Source organism: Mustela erminea, chromosome 10 (genome assembly GCF_009829155.1).
Source record: "Mustela erminea isolate mMusErm1 chromosome 10, mMusErm1.Pri, whole genome shotgun sequence".
Taxonomy (NCBI): Eukaryota; Metazoa; Chordata; class Mammalia; order Carnivora; family Mustelidae; genus Mustela; species Mustela erminea.
In genome coordinates, this window is record NC_045623.1 from 102,398,888 (window position 1) to 102,418,021 (window position 19,134).

A 19,134-nucleotide genomic window follows, 5' to 3' on the forward strand; every position below is an offset into this window, starting at 1 on the left:
CTCAATCGGTGAAAAGTTAAAAGTTTTTCCTCTAAGATCAAGAACAAGACAAGGATGTCCACGCTTGCTACTTTTAGTCAATACAGAATTGGAAGTCCTAACCACAGCAATTAAGCAGGGGAAAGAAATAAACAGCATCCAACTTGGTAAGGGAAAAGTAGAACTATCATTGTTTGCCGATGACATGATAGTATATATAGAAAACCCTAAAGCCTCCACCCAGAAACTATCAGAATAAATGAATTCAGTAAAGTTGCAGGATACAATATCAACATAGAGAAATCTGTTGTGTTTCTACACACCAATAACTACCAGAACAAGAAACTAAGAAAACAATCCCACTTATAATTACATCCAAAAGAATAAAATATCTAGGAATTAAACCAAGAAGGTGAAAGACCCATACTCTGAAAACTATGACACTGATTAAAGAATTTGAAGACAACACAAATAAATAGAAAGATAACCATGTTCATGGATTGAAAGAATTAATCTCGTTAAGGGGTGTCTGGGCGGCTCCAACAGTTAAGCATCTGCCTTCAGCTCAGGTGGTGATCTCAGGGTCCTAGGACTGAGCCCCTCATCAGGCTCCCTGCTCCCTGCTCAGCCTCTCCCTCTGCCCCTTACCCCACTTGTACTCTCCCTCTCTCTCACCTTCTCTCTCTCAAATAAACAAAAACCTTTAAAAAAAAAATACTGTTAAAATTTCCACAGTACCTAAAGCAATCTACAGATTTAATGCAATCCCTATCAAAACACCAGTGGTATTTTTCACAGAACTAGAACAAATAATCCTAAAATTTGTATGGAATCACAAAATGTCCTGACTAGCTAAAGTGATCTTGAGAAGGAACAAGCTGGAGGATATATCATGTCCCAGATTTCAAACTATACTACAAAGCTACAATAATCAAAACAGTATGGAACTAGCACAAAAACAGACACAAAGATTAATGGAACGAAGACCCCAGAAATAAGCCCACTATATATGGCCAATTAATCTGCAATACATTAGACAAGAATATACAATCGGGGAAAGGTAGTCTCTTCAATAAATGGTACTGAGAAAATTGGACAGCTACATATAAAAAGATAAAACTGGACCACTTTCTTATACCACATACAAAAACAAATTCAAAATGGATTAAAGACTTTAATTAAGACCTGAAACCGTAATGCTCCCAGAAGAAAAAGGCAGTAAATTATTTGACATTGGTCTTAGTAATATTCTAGATCTGTCTCCTCAGAGAAAGACAACAAAAGCAGAAATAAACAACTGACACTACATTAAACTAAGAAGATTTTACACAGCCAAGGAAACCATCAATGAAACAAAAAGACAACCTCCTAAATGGGAGAAGATATTTGCAGATAGATAATAGACCCATAAGTGGTTAACATCTATAACGTATAAAGCATATATATAACTCAATATCAAAAACATCAACAGGGGCACCTGGGTGGCTCAGTGGGTTAAGCCTCTGCCTTCAGCTCAGGTCATGATTTCAGGGTCCTGGAATCGAGCCCCACACCCGGCTTTCTGTTCAGCAGGGAGCCTGCTTCCCCCTCTCTCTCTGCCTGCCTCTCTATTTGTGATCTCTCTCTCTCTGTGTCAAATAAATAAATAAAATCTTAAAAAAAAAAAAAAGCCCACAAACAATCCAATTAAAAAATAGGCAGATGACCTAAAAACAGAGATTTTTCCAAACAAGACATACAGATGGCCAACAGGCACATAAAAAAGATGGTCAACATCACTAACCATCAGGGAAATGCACATTAAAACCAAAATGAAGTATCACCTCACGCCTGTCAGAAGGGCTGTTATCAAAAAGACAAGAAAGAACAAGTGTTGGCAAAGATACAGAGAAAACGGAACCCCCCTACACTGTTGGTAGGAATGTAAATTAGTGCAAACACAACGGTAAACAGTATGGAGTTTGCTCAAAACATTAAAATAAAACTATCCTACAATCTAGCAATTCCACTTCTAGGTGCTTATTCAAAGAAATTGAAAACTCTAATTCAAAGAGATATATACACACTCCTATGTTCATCACAGCACTGTCTGCAACAGCCAAGATCTGAAGCAAGCTAAGGGGTCTTCCAACTGATGAACGGATAAAGAAAATCTGATATATAAACAACAGAATATTACTCAGCCATTAAAAACATGAATGAAATCTTGCCACTTATGATAACATGGATGAGCCTAGAGGACGTTAGGCTACGTGAAATACCAAAGACAAATACTGCATGATTTCACTTCTACATAAATCTAAACAAATAAAGCAGAAATAGACTCATTGAGAACTGATGGCTGCCAGAGGGAAGGGGGAGGGAGGTGACCAAAATCGGTGAAGGGGATTAAGATGCACAACCTTCTAGTTACAAAGTAAGTAAGACACGGGGATACAATGTACAGCAAAGGGAAGATAGTCCATAACACTGTAACCACTTTGTATGGTGACAGATGGTAACCAGCCTTATCCTGGCAACCATTTCATAATGTATATAAATACTGAGTCACTACGTTGGACACCTGAAACTAATATAATATTGTATGTCAATTATTCCTCAATTAAAAAATCAAAACTGAAGGGGTGCTTGGCTGACTCAGTCGGAAGAGCATGTGACTCTTGATCCCCGGGTTGTGAGTTCGGGACCGGGGCTGGGTGCAGAGATTAATTAAAAAGTCTTGGGGCACATGGGCGGCTCAGTGGGTTAAGCCTCTGCCTTTGGCTCAGGTCATGATCCCAGGGTGCTGGGATCGAGCCTGCCCTCGGGCTCTCTGCTTGGCGGAGAGGCCTGCTTCTCTTTGTCTGTCAAATAAATAAATAAATAATCTTAAAAAAAAAATCTTTAAAAAAATCAAAACTAAGAAATTTAAAAATAATTCAGCTAAAAATAATAGTAATAAACTTCCTACATATTAATATGAATAATATCCTTATTAAAAAACAAAACAAAACAACGTAAGTAGGGGCTCCTGGGTGGCTCAGTCAGTTAACCGTCCGAGCCTTGGTTTCAGCTCAGGTCATGGTCTCCTGCGCCCTGAGACTGAGCCCGTCCGCCCCTCAGCAGGGGCTCGGCTTGAAGACTCTCCTCCTCCGCCACTCCACCCACTTGCACACACAAATGCACGCACTCTCTCAAATAAGTAATCTTAAAAAAAAGAACTAGTTTCCAGAACAAAAAATAATTACTGAGAAGGGTAGCACACTTTAACTTTTCTGCAAATCTCTTTTATGTCTGGCTTAATGGAAGACAACAGGATTCTCGTATCTGCTGTGATACGTTGGTTTGGCTGAAGCAAAAGAAGAAAATACAGACTAGTACAAATATATAGCGCAAAAAGAGAGGAGTCTTTTATTTACTTCTTTATTTTGTATTTGAGAGAGAGAGCGTGAGCATGCGTCAGGGACAGAGTCGGGGCAGAGGCAGAGGGAGAAGCAGACTGCCCTCTGAGCAGGGAGCCCAACATGGGGCTCGATCTCAGGACCTCTAGATTATGACCTGAGCTGAAGTCAAGATGCTTAACCAACTGAGCCACCCAGGCATCCCCACAAGTGCCAGTTTCTTAAGGATTCACTGCAATGTGGTATCTGAAATTCTATCAATAAACTTCCATATCCTGTTTCATTAAAATCTAATGGTCTATCTTGCACTTTGAAGATTTTATTTATTTATTTGACAGACAGAGATCACAAGAAGGCAGAGAGGCAGGCAGAGAGAAAGAGGGGGAAGCAGCTCCCTGCTGAGCAGAGAGCCCGATGTGGGGCTCCGTCCCAGGACCCTGGGATCACGACTTGAACTGAAGGCAAAGGCTTTAACCCACTGAGCCACCCAGGTGCCCCAACATACTTTTTATATACTATCAAAACAGCACACTCATCAGATCACCATGATCTCCTCAGAATTCATTAACTGTGGGGAAACTGCCTAGTTCACGGTGGTGGACACATGTTTTTCCAAAATTCTAATTTCATTTGAAAGTTCAACTTTTATTACTGACAACAAATACTGTCAGTATGCTTCCCACAAAACAACCGGCTCATTTTATTCTTCATTTTTGAGACTGTGTCTTCCAAACACCGAAGTCTGACTTGATCACAGCGTCTCTGTCACTCCCTCAAGTAAAACTGATATCCAAGAAAAAAAGCAGCTAGTTCAGCTCATAACTCAAACGAGCATACGAGAACTTCTCCTCAGGCACCCACTCTGCTACGAATGCAGGAGTATTTAATGCCTATTTCCTATTTCGTCACATGAATATTACAAAGATGCATACTCAATTGGCAAGATTTAATGAAATTAATCATTTTCACTCTTTCATCAAGGACGGTCTTCAGTGAAATGGCATTCTTTTAAACCGCCTGTGCACAGCAGTAGAAACTACAGCGAGAGGCCAGCAGGTTTACCCAGCCTTGCTTCTGCAGGGTCACTGCCAACGTCAACATGATGAAGAGGCAAATAATGTCTTACTGCTGGCTTTGACAATCATTCTGACCTGACTCCCTGAAAGGGTTGTGGGGGACCACAGAGCTCCACAGACCTAAAACTCAGAAAACTTCTAATCTACTCTAAAGACAGAAAAAGCTGCAAAGATAGCTCAAAACTTTCTTAAGCTCCTCAGTGAGAGAAATATTGATGATAATATTCGTTTGTAACTTAAAAACCATTTTTCTTTATGAGAAACAATAAATGATAACTGTACAAAACTTCTGAAAAATCCAGTTTTTCACTATAAGAAAATATATAAATGCAAAATAAGAGACAAAAGGAAAATCTTATAATATTGTTTGAATTGCATGTATACATATACACATAAGTTATCATGTGAAAAAAAGAAAACCGTGTGTGTGTGTGTGTGTGTGTGTGTGTGTGTTTAAAACCAGTGTCCAGGTCCCAGCTTCTAAGTAACGTTCCTACTAAACAACACTTGAGGAAAATGTCTGATGCCTGGCTTAGGTCACAGACAGTAAAAGGTGCAACTGAGACATTTGTGCCAGAAAGCAAAGGACCCAGGAGCTAACCTGAACGAGGCACCCACTGATCTAACTTGGAACAATGTGAGCATTAAAATGAAATATGATAATAATGAACTATAATACTCTGAACTAAAGAGTATACGGTGATACTCAAAGGAAAGTGAGAGCAAGAGAGAGAGAGCCAGAAAAGGGAAGGTGAGGAAGTTCTTCTTTATAGAAAAATACTACGCAATGAATGTATATAAAACAATAAAATTAGGAAATTACTATTTTTAAAATCCCAAAGAAACAGCTGATTCAAGCAAGGATCTCCAGTGGTCGCTAAAACCACCGAATGACAGGTTCTTGAGCACTAAGAGAACATGCCCTCAAAGAAGCATGTCTCAGATGTCTTACTCGTTACAAAGGAGAATTTTACAGTGGCGAAATCTGGTAGCTACCTGACAAACCAAGTGATCGACGTTAACGCCGCCATTAGCAAGAATCTGACATTTCTCACCTTCTGATGTGATACAATAATAAAGACATGATATTGCTTATCAAGTATCCTTGCCGAAAATGTTTAATTTCAACCTTATCAAGGGGAAACAATGAGACAAATCCAGTATGTATGATATGCTATAAAACTGAGCTGACTGACCTTCTCGAAATAGTCAATGACAAGTAAAACAAGAAAGGGCAAGAGGACAGTTCCTGATGAAGAGACACAGCAGTAAAATCCCCTACATGAGCTCCAGACTACAGGGTACAGAAGAAATTTGGGGACTGGGAAAATATACGTATGGGCTACACATGAGACCATTTTATGGAATTAGTGTTAATCTCCTAGGTGTGACAAGGTGCTATGGTCACATGAGAGAATGCCCTATTTGGGGAGACATGCTGACGTAACTGGGGTTGAAGTGCCATGGTACCTAAAACTTACTTTTAAAACAGGAAAAATAAGTGTGTGTGTGTGTGTGTGTGTGTGTGTGTGTGTGTGTGTAGAAAGAGTGAGAAAGAGAGAAAGCAAGTGTGGCAAAATGTTAACAACTGAGAGACTGGATAAGAGGTATCTGAGGTATCTGGATGTTGAGTACACCATTCAATTCTTCAGTAGTTCTGAAATAAATTTTATTCAAAATAAAAAGATGGGGGGGGGGGAGAAGCCCAGGTCGGAAAGAGTATGCAAAGGCAGGATCTGATCCTATAAGAAATGAAGAACTATAGGGGTGCTTGGGTGTGAAGTTGACTGGGCCTCTGACTCTTGGTATCTACTCAGGTTGTGATTTGGGGATTGTAGCGATTGAACCCCGAGTCGGGCTTGGTGCTCAGTGGGGAGTCTGCTAGGGATTCACTCTCTCTCCCTCACCCTCTGCCCCTCCCACTGGTGCGCCCACATGCACGCTCGCTCACTCTCTCAATGAGTAAATCTTAAAAAAAAAAAAAAAAAGAAGAAGACAACGACGAAGAGCTACCCCAAGTTTCTGTGCAGGGAAGAGACAGCTAAAAGCAGAATTCAAATCTTACCATCCGGTGACAGTGCACAGACAGACAAGATCTGGTGACAACGGCAGCCCCAGTGCCCCACCCTGCAGTTATCCAGCCCCACATTAATCCAATGTTCCATCCACTGCCATAATCTGTCTCAGGGTGAGGGTAGCAGCAGCCTGAGGATACAGAAGGTGCCATTAGCGCACACCTCCTTGAGACAGGAGAGGTCACCTTTGATGGCCCATGGTATTCTCCTCTTACGTACTCTTTAAGTCAAAAACTTGCCCTTTTGCCCCAGACTTTACAGTGTTTGTAGGAAGGGCTGTGGTGGTGCTGGCAAGGGCCGCCGCTCTACTGGCCCCCAGCCCTTCCGCCTCTCTCTCCGAGGCGGTGGCTCTGTTTCACACAGAGAGCAACACTTCTGGAGTCTAGTCACTGATCTACTGGCCAAGTGACTTTGGAAATCATGTCCACTGTCTTTCAGCTTTTCCGCCTGAAAAAAATGGAAATAATGTCTAATACCAAGTTGTTACGAGCATGTCAAGCATTTTTGGTCGAAGAATACATATTGGGTAGCATAGGTTAAAAGTCTAGGGATTGTTATTATTTCTTTCATATTCCTATGCCTTTCGTTTCTAAACTGATGCTTTGAAGAGACACATTTCACTTCCCTGAGCACATGTATTTGGTTAATCCTGTTCTGGGGGGCCCAGTCAAAATAAGAACAAAGTCATATAACACTGGAAAGAGAAAATGCTATTTCCACATAATGTGTTACTAAGAAAACCAGTAAGAACAATTAGGACTACTAAAAAGAATACAGTAAGATCATTTTTAAAGCATAAAAATCCATACCTTTCCTAAATATTGGCAAAGATTAGAAAATATAAAAAAATTAAGGCCCTGTAAGTGTTAATGCAAGAACAGTGTCAAACTTCTCCCTGATATAAGGAAGTGGAGATGCAACGTGGGGGGTTTGGGGGGCAGGAAAAGAATAAATGAAACAAGATGGGATCGGGAGGGAGACAAACCATAAAAGACTTTTAATCTCACAAAACAAACTGAGGGTTGCGGTGGGGGGCGGGGCGGGGAGGGTGGGGGGGTTATAGACATTGGGGAGGGTATGTGCTATGGTGAGTGCTGGGAAGTATGTAAACCTGGCGATTCACAGACCTCTACCCCTGGGGCTAATAATACATTATATGTTTATAAAACAAATTTTAAAAATTATTAAAAAAAAAAAAAAGGAACAGTGTCAAACTTCATCAGCAAGGACCGTAGTTTACTTGAAAGATACACCACCTTCATGAGTGGAAAACTGTGTATCGCTAAGATGCCAATTCTCCCCAAAGCAATTTCTACATTGGATGTAATTCCAAATTCCAAAAGGATTTTTATTTTTGATTGGCAGGGGGAGGGGTGGGATCAAGGAGGAGGGGAGGAAACCTGAAGCAGTGCCTTGAACATGAGCTTAGAAGTACACAAGGGCCAAGGGGCGCCTAGGGGACTCAGTCGGTTAAGCCTCTGCCTTCAGCTCAGGTCGTGATCCCAGGGTGCTGGGGTTGAGTCCCACGTCAGGCTCTTTGCTCGGCGGGGGGCCTGCTTCTCCCCCTCCCTTCACCTACCGCCTACCCTGCTTGTGCCCTCTCTCTGTGTCAAATAAATTTTTTAAAATCTTAAAAAAAAAAAAAAAGTAGTACACAAGGGCCAGAAAAGCCAGGAATATTCTTCCAAAGTACAAAGGGAGAGTACAACTTACACTACGTGGATAAAAAAATGTAACAAGGGGTGCCTGGGTGGCTCAGCCGGTTAAGCCTCTGCCTTCGGCTCAGGTCATGATCTCAGGGTCCTAGGATCGAGCCCCACATCAGGCTCTCTGCTCAGCGGGGAGCCTGCTTCTCCCTCTCTCTGCCTACTTGTGATTTCTGTCAAATAAATAAATAAAATCTAAAAAAAAAAAAAGTAACAAGTCTACAACAATCAAGATACAACAAGCAATACATATATCCGAGAACAAGAACAGATCATCCTTGACCGCACATCAGCATACTTAAGAGTTTCCTATATGAGAACAGTGATGTGACATGAGCGGGGGCAAATGGTGCTGGAACAATCGAGTTGGTCACTAGGAAGAAAGTTCTCTCTCCTATGGCTCTACTAACAACAAATCAAATTCTATACAAGAAAACTAAATGCATAAAAGAAGAGAAACAGGTGAGTATTTCTATGCTGTTGAGGTGTGTGTGTACCTGGGCAGCGGCTTCTACACTTGCCCGGAAGAAGACTCAGTGATGACGACACAGCTGAGTTCACGGAGCTCATGCGCGGCTCACGCGCACCAGGGGCAGCTGCCGACATGGGAGCCAGCACAGGCTGTCAAAACACAGGCCAGCAATGTGCAAGGAGACGAGACAAGCCCATCTCCCTACCCCAGAGTTCCACTCTAAGGTCTTTACTCTAAAAAGGTAATCACAAAAGGAAGAAAATGCCTATTTCTCAAGGATATTAAAGAAGGGTTGCTATAGTGGCAACAAGCAGAAATCACCTAGATGTCCACCTAGGGGACCGGCTAAAGCCAGCGACGGCACAGACTCTCCGCAGATACCAGGCAGCAATGACAACGAATGGCAGGGATCTGTAGTCGTGAACACAAACTTGGGTCCCAGACACAGCGTCACGTGGGGATCAGGGCAAGGCTGGGAGGAGAAGCAAAATCCAGGTGGTTTTCTCAGTGCCTCTAAGGTGGGACCCAGCAGTTCCAACAGAAGCCAAAAGGCAGAGAAGCTCTAAGCTCAGCTTCTTGATCTGTGGCACACCCCCCTACCTTGGACCCAAGTCACAGATTCTTCCAGGTGCCTCAGTCTCTCAGCCTATAAAATGGAAATTTAAAAATGTCACTGCCCTTATGATCCCTCCACGGTCCCCAGGGTGCTCTGAGGATTAATTAGCTAGTATTTGTGAAGGGAGTTGCTGTACTGAGTTACTACAGAAAATTTTCCATTAGGTTCATCAGCTCTTGAAAGTTCTTATGCAAAACTGAATAAGTTTTGATGAAATGCCCCAAAGACAAGCAAGAGTGATAATAATGAAGCAGGAGAAGAAGAACCCGGCAACCCTGTCCCCTCCTCCTCCACCGCAGGCAGCGCGGCCGCCCGAGTTTCATCAGCTCTCCCCCAGGATGAGGTCAGCGCACACAGACTGCCTCGGGCCCTCCAAGGGGACGATTATCACACTGTAACCAGAGTCCCCAGGGCTCCTTATTAGTATAATAGAAACCCTTCGTACTCTCATAGAGACCGGCAGGGACTGCGAGCCTAAAAGGAACACAGCATCTCGGCACCCCCACCCCAAGTCACCGAAGAGCTCATGCCCTAATGAGGGGCACGGGGACAGATGTGCACGGCTCCCCTTTGCTATGTGTCCGCCTATCCTGTGGAATTCTGACTGCAGCTGCCAATCTCGGGGACTAACCCAGGAGAAACAGAGCAGCTTGCAGAGGCCAGAGCGTTAACAGTAGCACGAAGTGCAGCCAGGGGCACGGAGAGACAAAGGTCACGCCACTGACAGGGCAGATCGGACCCACGGCTAATCCCCGTCATGCACAGAGACCCCAGCGCTGCATCACGGCGTAGGACAAGCCCTGCCAGCAGCCGGAAACACTGGCAGAGGAGGCCGTACGGAGAGGGCGGCCCCTCTCCCTCTGGCCCCGCGCTCACTGAATGTCCGGCCTGGCCTGCGAGTGCCAGCCCTGTCAGTCGGAATGCTTTGTCCTGACAGTCTGTGCCATGCACATTCTTTAAAATTATTCCGCTTCCTTCCTTCCCTAATTCCTGTCTCTCTTTCTGTCTCACCCGGCCTCCTCTCCAATCTATTCCTGTGTGTCCCAGAGGGCAGGCGTGAAGCAAGTCCTACGGTTATGATGCAACGCCTGGCCACAGGTGAGACCTGGACTCTTCTGGAAACCTAATGAACGGGCAACAGCAGCTTGTGTTCTTCTTGACAGCACACAGGTGCTGATAAATACTGATCTCCAGGGTATTCTCGGTAAACACAGGCAGCGCGGCCCCTCACCCTCACAGGGGCACATGCGCGCGCACACACACGCACACGCACACTCACAACCTCCCCGGCTCTGCTCTTGCACCTCAAAAACAAATTATTTAACTATTCTCTTCCCTGAGGATTAGAGCTGTAATTTCAAACCCACAGCTCCCCGGCTTGTCTCTCACACATGCAGAACATTCTGATAGGTTAAATGCTGCCATTTAATTACTATAATGAGAGGTGCTTTTTTTGGGTTTCCTTAAACATTGATTTTTCCCTCTCGTTTTACACTGGAAGTCATCTTTAACATGTTTTTCTCCATAGTTTTCCCCACCACCCCCCCGCCCCGCCACCATGTGCGCAGGGAAAGAGGAAGGAGAAAGGCTCTTTAGGTCAATGTCTTGAAAAGTTACCAGAGGGCAAAGGATGCCAATACCACACATCCAAACCATGCACTAACAATTTCTTTTCAATATAATGTTTTAAAATCTTAATCTAAAAAAAACCAGAAGAGGCAAAAGCCATCAAAGCAGACTACGACAATGACCATCCCAGACACAAATGGTCAGTGAGAGACCTGACCGGGCTGGGGTAGGGGGAACGCATGGGGACAGGGAGCCGTCCTGCAGATGACTCTAATGCGGGGACCAGAGGGGTGAATTCTGGAGACGTCCAGCTTTAAAGCTGCCCCAATACAAATATGGAGGCTGTTTTCCATGAAAAGGCTGGACAAAAGCCAACTGAGCAAGATCTCTACAGGGAAGAAACTTGCTCTCACGTATGTTTTTTTGAAAAAGGTGTGCAACCTACATGATTTCTAAAACTGCAGATCACAGCTGGTTCAGTTGGTTAAGTGGCTGCCGTCGGCTCAGGTCATGATCCCAGGTTCCTGGGATCGAGCCCCATATCGGGCCCTCTGCTCAGCAGGGAACCTGCTTCTCCCTCTCCCTCTGCCTGCCTCTCTGCCTACTTGTGCTCTCTCTGTGTCAAATAAACATATAAATAAATAATTCTTTTTAAATATAAATAAATAAATAAAACTGCAGATCATAACCCACCACCAAAACAAGTGTACTCTGCCCGAGGCATGGGTCGGAAGGGAGCCACAGGGCAGTCTGCGGCTGAGAGTCTGCCCCTGGGGTGGAGCTGGACCAGCACCAGAGGAGATGAGAAAGGAAAATGCTCTTCCCCACTCCCCCTCCAGGGCACCCGCACTGAGTGAGCTGGGCGACCTCCCAGGGAGTCATCCACCTCTAACAACACTAACTGGGTCTCTTTCGCTCTCACTCCTGCTGGAGCTGCTGCCTCGGGCTTTCTGTCTGAGCTCCACATGCTTTCTACCCCTCTGACTCATAGATTCATAAGAGTTAAGGTACCGAGAAGGCCGTCTGCTACCAGAAAACCACGGCACATGCAGGGTCAGGTCGCTGTCACCATCAGGTCGTACACTGTGCAGGGAGGCCTTGACACTCGTGGAGACCTCAGCAGAGCCTACTGGCCATCATGAGTAGGTTAGTGGAAATACATACAAATATAAAAGGATCAAATAAATAAATAAAATAAACAGCCAAACAGGACAGATGGCGGGGGAGAGAGGAGCTTTCTGGAAGAAGTGTTTCCAGTGGCAGCCCACCATGATCCTGATCCTCTTCTTGGAAGTGGGACCCTCTTCTTGGAAAGGAGAGGCAGGCTTCACCAGGAAGCAGTGACAGCCTTCTCATGGAGAAGCCATTTCCAGGAGTGCCTAGGTGGGTTAAGCCCAGGGGCAGCTCAGTGGGTTAAGCCTCTGCCTCCGGTTCGGGTCATGTTCTCAGGGTCCTGGGATTGAGCCCCACATTGGGTTCTCTGCTCAGCGGGGAGCCTGCTTCCCCCTCTCTCTCTGCCTGCCTCTCTGCCTACTTGTGATCTGTCTGTCAAATAAATTTTAAAAATCTAAAAAAAAAAGAGAGAGAGAGAGAGAAGCCATTTCCAGATAAAATACCACTTGCTTCACAAATGCCATCTTCTCTAGCTTCAGAGAGCTTCCAATGTCAGTGAGACCACTCATCAGCGTCTGCACAGAGAGAACATCTGACAGTCACCACGTGGAAGTAATATGAAAGCCAGGAGACCCACACCATGCCACTGGTGTTGACGGTGACACACTGTAGTGCAGCCACCGGTGTAAGCACTCATCACACGGGGACCCTCTCTGGACCTCATGCTGTCTGACTCCCGGACCGGTGCTCTCTCCCCTCTATCTGTTCTCCTCCACCCAGGTCCCCAGGCCAAAACCTTGACAGTGAGCGCAGACGCCTCTCACGCCTGCACTCCTTCCATCACTCGGCCACCAATGCCTGCAGATTCTTCTTCCCTACCGTCCCCAACCCATCCTCTCCAACCGCAGAACAACCGCCCTTGTCCATCCATCATTTCTCACCTGAATTACTGCACCAAACTCCCAACTGCCTACCCGGCCTCCAGAGAGAGCTTTCTCAAACACAAACAGCACAACATTACTCAACATAAAACCTTCAGTGCTTCCCCACCGTCCACGTAATAAAATCCAAACCCCAAGTTACTATACCTAAGGTCTGACCCCTTTCTACCTCTCCAACTTTCCAGCCTGTTTCCTGAATCTCCAGGCCATTCCTACTGTCAGAGAAAATGATATCCCTGCAGAGATTAAAGTCAGCCACTGCTCCCCAAACCCTAAAGACAACTAATCCTCTTGGGGAGACCTATAAGGTTAACTTCCCCTATAATGATGCCTTTTCTAACCCTTCCACTCTAATCCTCCTGCCCCACCAAAGAACTGGTCACCCCCTCCTCTGGGCCCCTCCACATATACCTATTAGAGCCCTGTAATCTGTTACCACGCATACGACGCGTGTTTACACATCATGGAACCTCAGTAGACCACGAATATTAAATCTTATTTTTATATTTTCGGCGCTTAGCACAAATGTTGGCCACAGAGAAAACGGGTATTTACTAAATTAGAGAATGGATGGATGGGTTTCCTACTGAATCATACTGTCTCTGTGTATGAAACTGGGAACCAGCAATTCGTAAAAAAGACATATATAGACATATACCTACCTAACAGTCCATATAAAGGAGAAACAAACTCAGAGCTATGATTCTAAGAACCAGAAAATTTAAAAATGCTTGTTTGACCTGAAAATGCTTTATAACTTCCTGACCATGTTTGTTGTCAGACTGACCTGAAAACTAGTTTGCATCCTGGACCCGTCCCTGGCAGGAAAGGAAGCAGAGCTACGGAGAATTAAAGAACTGATCCAGGATTAAACTTCTGCGATGAATATTCACCAACGAGTAGCTGAGAACCAACCAGACTGTGTGAACTACTCTCAGCTCATCATGAGATGCTTTTAAACAAATACCTACCATTTCCTCAAACCAAACAGAGCAATTATGGTAAGGCCTTGTTAGCGTTCAGCTGTACGCGCGATACACATTAACGGCCCTGGAACCACCTCAAAATAATCTCAAAGCCAGGTCTGTGTCACTGGGGCCAGGCTTCCTAGGGCACCAGACTCCGGTGTTCCGGGTAACGTGATGACATCCGTGCTGACGGAGGTGAGCTCTGCTCCGTGGAGGTTCAGCTCCTGAGAGTGGATCTTAAAGGTGAGGCACAGCGGCTCAGGAGAAAGTCGATTTAATTTGTTTAACATCATAAAGAGGGACATTTCCACATGGACAGCAAGGACATGAATATCATGTGTGTACGGCAGAATTATAAACGCATTTTTGGCGAAATTCAATAAAGCTGATTCTACTGCATAAGGTCAGCAATTTACTATAAAAAATGATATGATTGCAATTTTTAATATAACCCATGTATTTGCTGCAAGATGCTCTAGAAGATTGTGTGATGCAACCATTCGACCTCTCCGCTAGAGCAGAGATCACCCTGTTTACCCTTTACTGTCCTGATAAAAGCCTCCACACAGAACAACAAAGTCAACAGTATTTCTGAATGCAGCCATCCTCTCAAACCCGAACCTTCCTCTCCTCGAACGCAAGAATAAGCTCTCTAGGCAAGAACCCTCGCAGAAGGCAGCGAGAAAATCCCACGAAATAAAACTAAAATTACATTCAACTCCTATTCCTGATCACAGAAAGGTATGTGAAAAGGCACGCAGGAAATAAACCACCTCTGTGGTCACTCCGGCTTTCCTTGCTAATAACAGAACTCTTCAAGGAGCGCGCCCCAGTCCGCATGAGCAGACGGTGCACTGAAACTCAACCGCTCAGTGATAGCAGACACCTGTTCCTCAGCTTCGGCGGGCTGCCCAAAGCCTTCACACTCACGGGCACTTTTTTTGAGGAACTAATTCAGGTTAGCATGAAGATTAAATGAGTAAACGTATGTGAGAACACTTTTTAAAATGTAAAGCAATCTATATAGGCTAGCAGTGATCATACAGGCCGGATCAAATCACCTCGGGCTTGCTTATAAGTCACTGTAATTGCATCCCTAGTAGTTTCTACGGACTCAGCACCAAGTTCTACAATGACGCGGGTTTTTGTGTCCCCACTGCATGCACTCAGCACAGTGCTCAGCAGACCACACGCGAGGAATGCCTGGCGAACAGGGTTGAATTTGGTCATTGGTGATACGAAACATTACAGACTGACGGATATGAAACTCCAATGGAACTTTTCTTTTCAATGGCTTCTCCAGACGGAAGCTGGTAAGATGTCACTCTTCTTTTTGCTGATGACTACTATGCGTTCTTGGGTCACATCAGGCTCCTTTTCTGCCTTGGAGTCTTTGAGACGGCTGTTGCTCGGCCCACACTCGTTCTCTGTAGCCCGGTTTCAGCCACCCTCCCGATGCAAACACTCCTGCCCCCACCCTCCCAATACCTTCTATGAGAGCACCTTTGCTTCACTGTGACAATTCTGCACATTTCACACATCTGTCTCCACCCCAAAATACTGCATTTTATCAACCCTGATATTCTTGGTCCTAGGGCCAGCAAAATGCCTTGTAAAAAAACAGGCTCAATAAATACTTGTCGGATGAATGCATGAATGAAGGGTAAAAATCTTTCAAAATCAGACATTCAGGTCTTGCACACGACGGCACTATTTTCTGTGCTATTTTAGTACTTAGTCTGCTCTTTTCAGGACTGCTTCACGGAGAGGCTCTGACTGAAAAAAACTGTAAGTAAATATCAGAAATGGACTCAAAAGAGGTCATCATGAATCTCCATATTTATTCTCTTTCAATTACATTCTATACAAATTAGCTCCGTTTGTAAGTTAAACCGATTTTTCTAACAGCCTCTTCTTCAAACTCAACCTGTGTTCTTTCGGCCAAGACCCCAAATTTTGCAATTAGAATAATTTAATTGACAATTCTGTTTGTGACTCGCAAAGCAGAAGAGGGTATGGCTTTGTTCTTCAGCTTCACAGGTTTACCCCTGTCAGTGGTAAAATATTTTTCCTGTCGGCTGAGAGTATAGATCCAGCTTGAAGCCCAAACCAGAGTGGACGAGAGCCCCGTTCCTCTGCACTTTTAGGTTTTGTTGAAAAGATGACATTTGTGTGGTTGTGATATTTAATTTATCACAGACGGTCATCATTTTTTCCCCTGAAATGCCATGATAAAGTAAACTTCAACTTTATGAATGAAAGCCTTTGCAATCATTTAACAAACTGAAAATCTACACAAAACTTAAAGACCACTGTCTTACTACAATCTCCTCGACAATCTAATTACAGAAAGATTGCTCGAAAGGGCTTTCAAACTAAAAAGAATAATTAACAGTAAGAGACTGGAGTGCTCACAAGTCTTCTGTCTGATGAAAGCAGCGACATCTGCGAAGACTAGGGCCTACCAGGCTGGTTTCGAAACCAGATGCAGGCCTGTGGAAAGTTGGAAGGGAAAAAGTAGTCGAATTGTTCAATGGAAGCAGGAACCTGCTTGCCCCACCACACTGCTGCCTCGGGACCGTTAGAAGCGACCTCTACTCACTATCCCAAATGGAAAGAAGATAGAGTTGTCGACTGACCAACCTAGCAAGTCTACAACGAAAAGTAAATTTAAAATAAAAGCACACTAGGGGTGCCTCGGTGGCTCAGTGGGTTTAAGCCTCTGCTTTCGGCTCAGGTCATGACCCCAGGGTCCTGGGATCCAGCCCTAGTCAGGCTCTCGCCTCGGTGGGAAGCCTGCTTCCCCCTCTCTCTCTGCCTGCCTCTCAGCCTACTTGTGATCTCTGTCTGTCAAATAAATAAATAAAATCTTTTTATAAATAAATAAATAAATAAAAACACTCGAACTCATACTTCGCAAACACAGATACTCTTTTTTTTTAATCTTTTTTTTTTAAGATTTTATTTATTTATTTGACAGAGATCACAAGTAGGCAGAGAAGCAGGCAGAGAGAGAGAAGGGAAGTAGGCTCCCTGCTGAGCAGAGAGCCTGATGTGGGGCTCGATCCCAGGACCCTGGGACCATGACCCGAGCGGAAGGCAGAGGCTTTAACCCACTGGCGCCACCCAGGCGCCCCAACACAGATACTCTTAACACATGCACACATACACAGCAGGAGAGGCTCACAAATGTTAATATAATAATGTACTGGTACATGAATGAATACTATTCAAAGTTAGTTGAAAATCTTTCTAACTATAGTCCAGTCAACATAAAACACTGTAAAGCAGAGATTGCCTCATGTCAGACCTTAGGTTAAACGTCCCACATTTCCCGGACAAACCCACGTACCATGGAGTCCCTTTGGTGAAAACTCGCTTGCCCACCCTTAGCAGCTGAATCTCATTACAACCCCATCCCTAAGTGAGCCAGGAAGGACTGACAAGTACTCTTACAACCAGCTCAGAAAGCCAGGGGGAGGGGCGCCTGGGTGGCTCAGTGGGTTAAAGCCTCTGCCTTTGGCTCAGGTTGTGATCCCAGGGTCCTGGGATCGAGCCCCGCATCGGGCTCTCTGCTCCGCAGGGAGCCTGCTTCCTCCTCTCTGTCTGCCTCTCTGCCTAGTTTCTCTCTGTCAAATAAATAAAATAAAAAATTATAAAAAAAAAAAAAAAAAGAAAGCCAGGGGGATAAAGAACACGTCAATATTTATCTCTCAGACAAACCGAAGACACATCACCACACGGCTTCTGTCAACAACGAACGGGCCAGCTCTTCTCAAAACAGGTGACTAAACACAAAATCCTCCATACACACAACTTGCTCTTTGTTGAATGAAGTACTTCAGATCGACAACTATACCACCGCCACCTGCTTGAAGACTGAAACAGTGAACTCTCTCGGCGGAACTTTTTTTTTTTTTTTTATTTGACAGACAGAGATCACAAGTAGGCAGAGAAGCAGGCAGAGAGAGAGGAGGAAGCAGGCTCCCCGCGGAGCAGAGAGCCTGATGCGGAGCTTGATCCCAGGCCCCTGGGATCATGACCCGAGCCGACGGCAGAGGCTTCAACCCACTGAGCCACAGAGCCCAACGAATGCCTCCCTCATTTTGTGGACCGTTTATCTAAATGGCTTGGAAAATCCCCAGTTAAGCCTTCAGTAAGAAAGAGGCTTGTGATCAAGAGGCGCTTAGAAGCTGTTTGAGGGCAAATATGTTTTATGTGTGAATCTTTTTTTTCTACGGGCTCCTCCGACGGCACTCGGCGTCCATTCCCACTTCTTCCAAGTGTGCCTTCCTCTCTGTTAGAGACGCCGGATGCTAAAGGCTACCCTCCCCAGACTCCTTGGCAGCAAGGGTTCTGGATAGGAGTTAGGAGCACTCGCAGGTGATCTGAAAAGTAGAACCAAGGTCAAAGACCTATACCTGCTGCTTCTGACTATGGCGAACATGGGCCAATCGGCAAGTCAGATACTGGAAATACCTAGGTTCCCTATCGTAGTGCCCAATCTCTAGCCCTCGCTTCACGGGGGTTGGGGCAATTTTACAGAGGCAGAAGCCAAGTTCACACCCTAATGTCCTGTCACTGTTTCTACAGATGTAGAACACACTGCAGTGGTGGCAACGGCAACTTCCCGATCCCTGAGTCACAGCTACAAGGGTGTGCTCTTGAACTTGAACGTTCTGGTGGCAGCCTCCCGATTCCCCACTTTCCTGACTGGAACAGGGGGCGGAGTGGCACCCACCCCCGGCAAGTCATTCCTGGAGGCCTGGCTTTGATTCCACTCTCCGGCCCTTTCTATAGGGAGCAAGCTTCTAACTGCCTGTATTAAATCCCTCTCTGCTCAAAATTCCTAGAGGTTCTCATGAGGTGGATTTTTATGATACCAACACAGTTGTCTTTTTAACATAACATGACAGTGGGGTGCCTGGATGGCTCAGTGGGTTAAGCATCTGCCTTTGGCTCAGGTCATGATCCCAGGGTTCTGGGATCGAGCCCCGCATCAGGCTCTCTGCTCAGCAGGGAGCCGAGCCCACTTTCCTCCCCCACACTGCCTGACTCTTTGCATATTGTGAGTTCTGTCTGTCAAATAAACAAATTAAAAAAAAAAAACAAAACATAACATGACAGCAAACTGACGGTACCCCATTAAGAGTTTGCCTTGTAACAGGATATACTCTGTCATATCATGGTCATTGTCAACTAAGCCCTGATTTTCAGCACCAGGCACTCTGCTAAGTGC

The 19,134-nt window shown here is 44.9% G+C and overlaps 1 protein-coding gene across 2 annotated transcripts in view; it reads right to left on the reverse strand.

Moving 5' to 3' along the window:
* Positions 1 to 19,134, reverse strand: part of PEX14 (peroxisomal biogenesis factor 14) — a 139,093-nt gene that overhangs the window by 59,702 nt on the left and 60,257 nt on the right. The gene's annotated exons all lie outside the window — the stretch shown is intronic.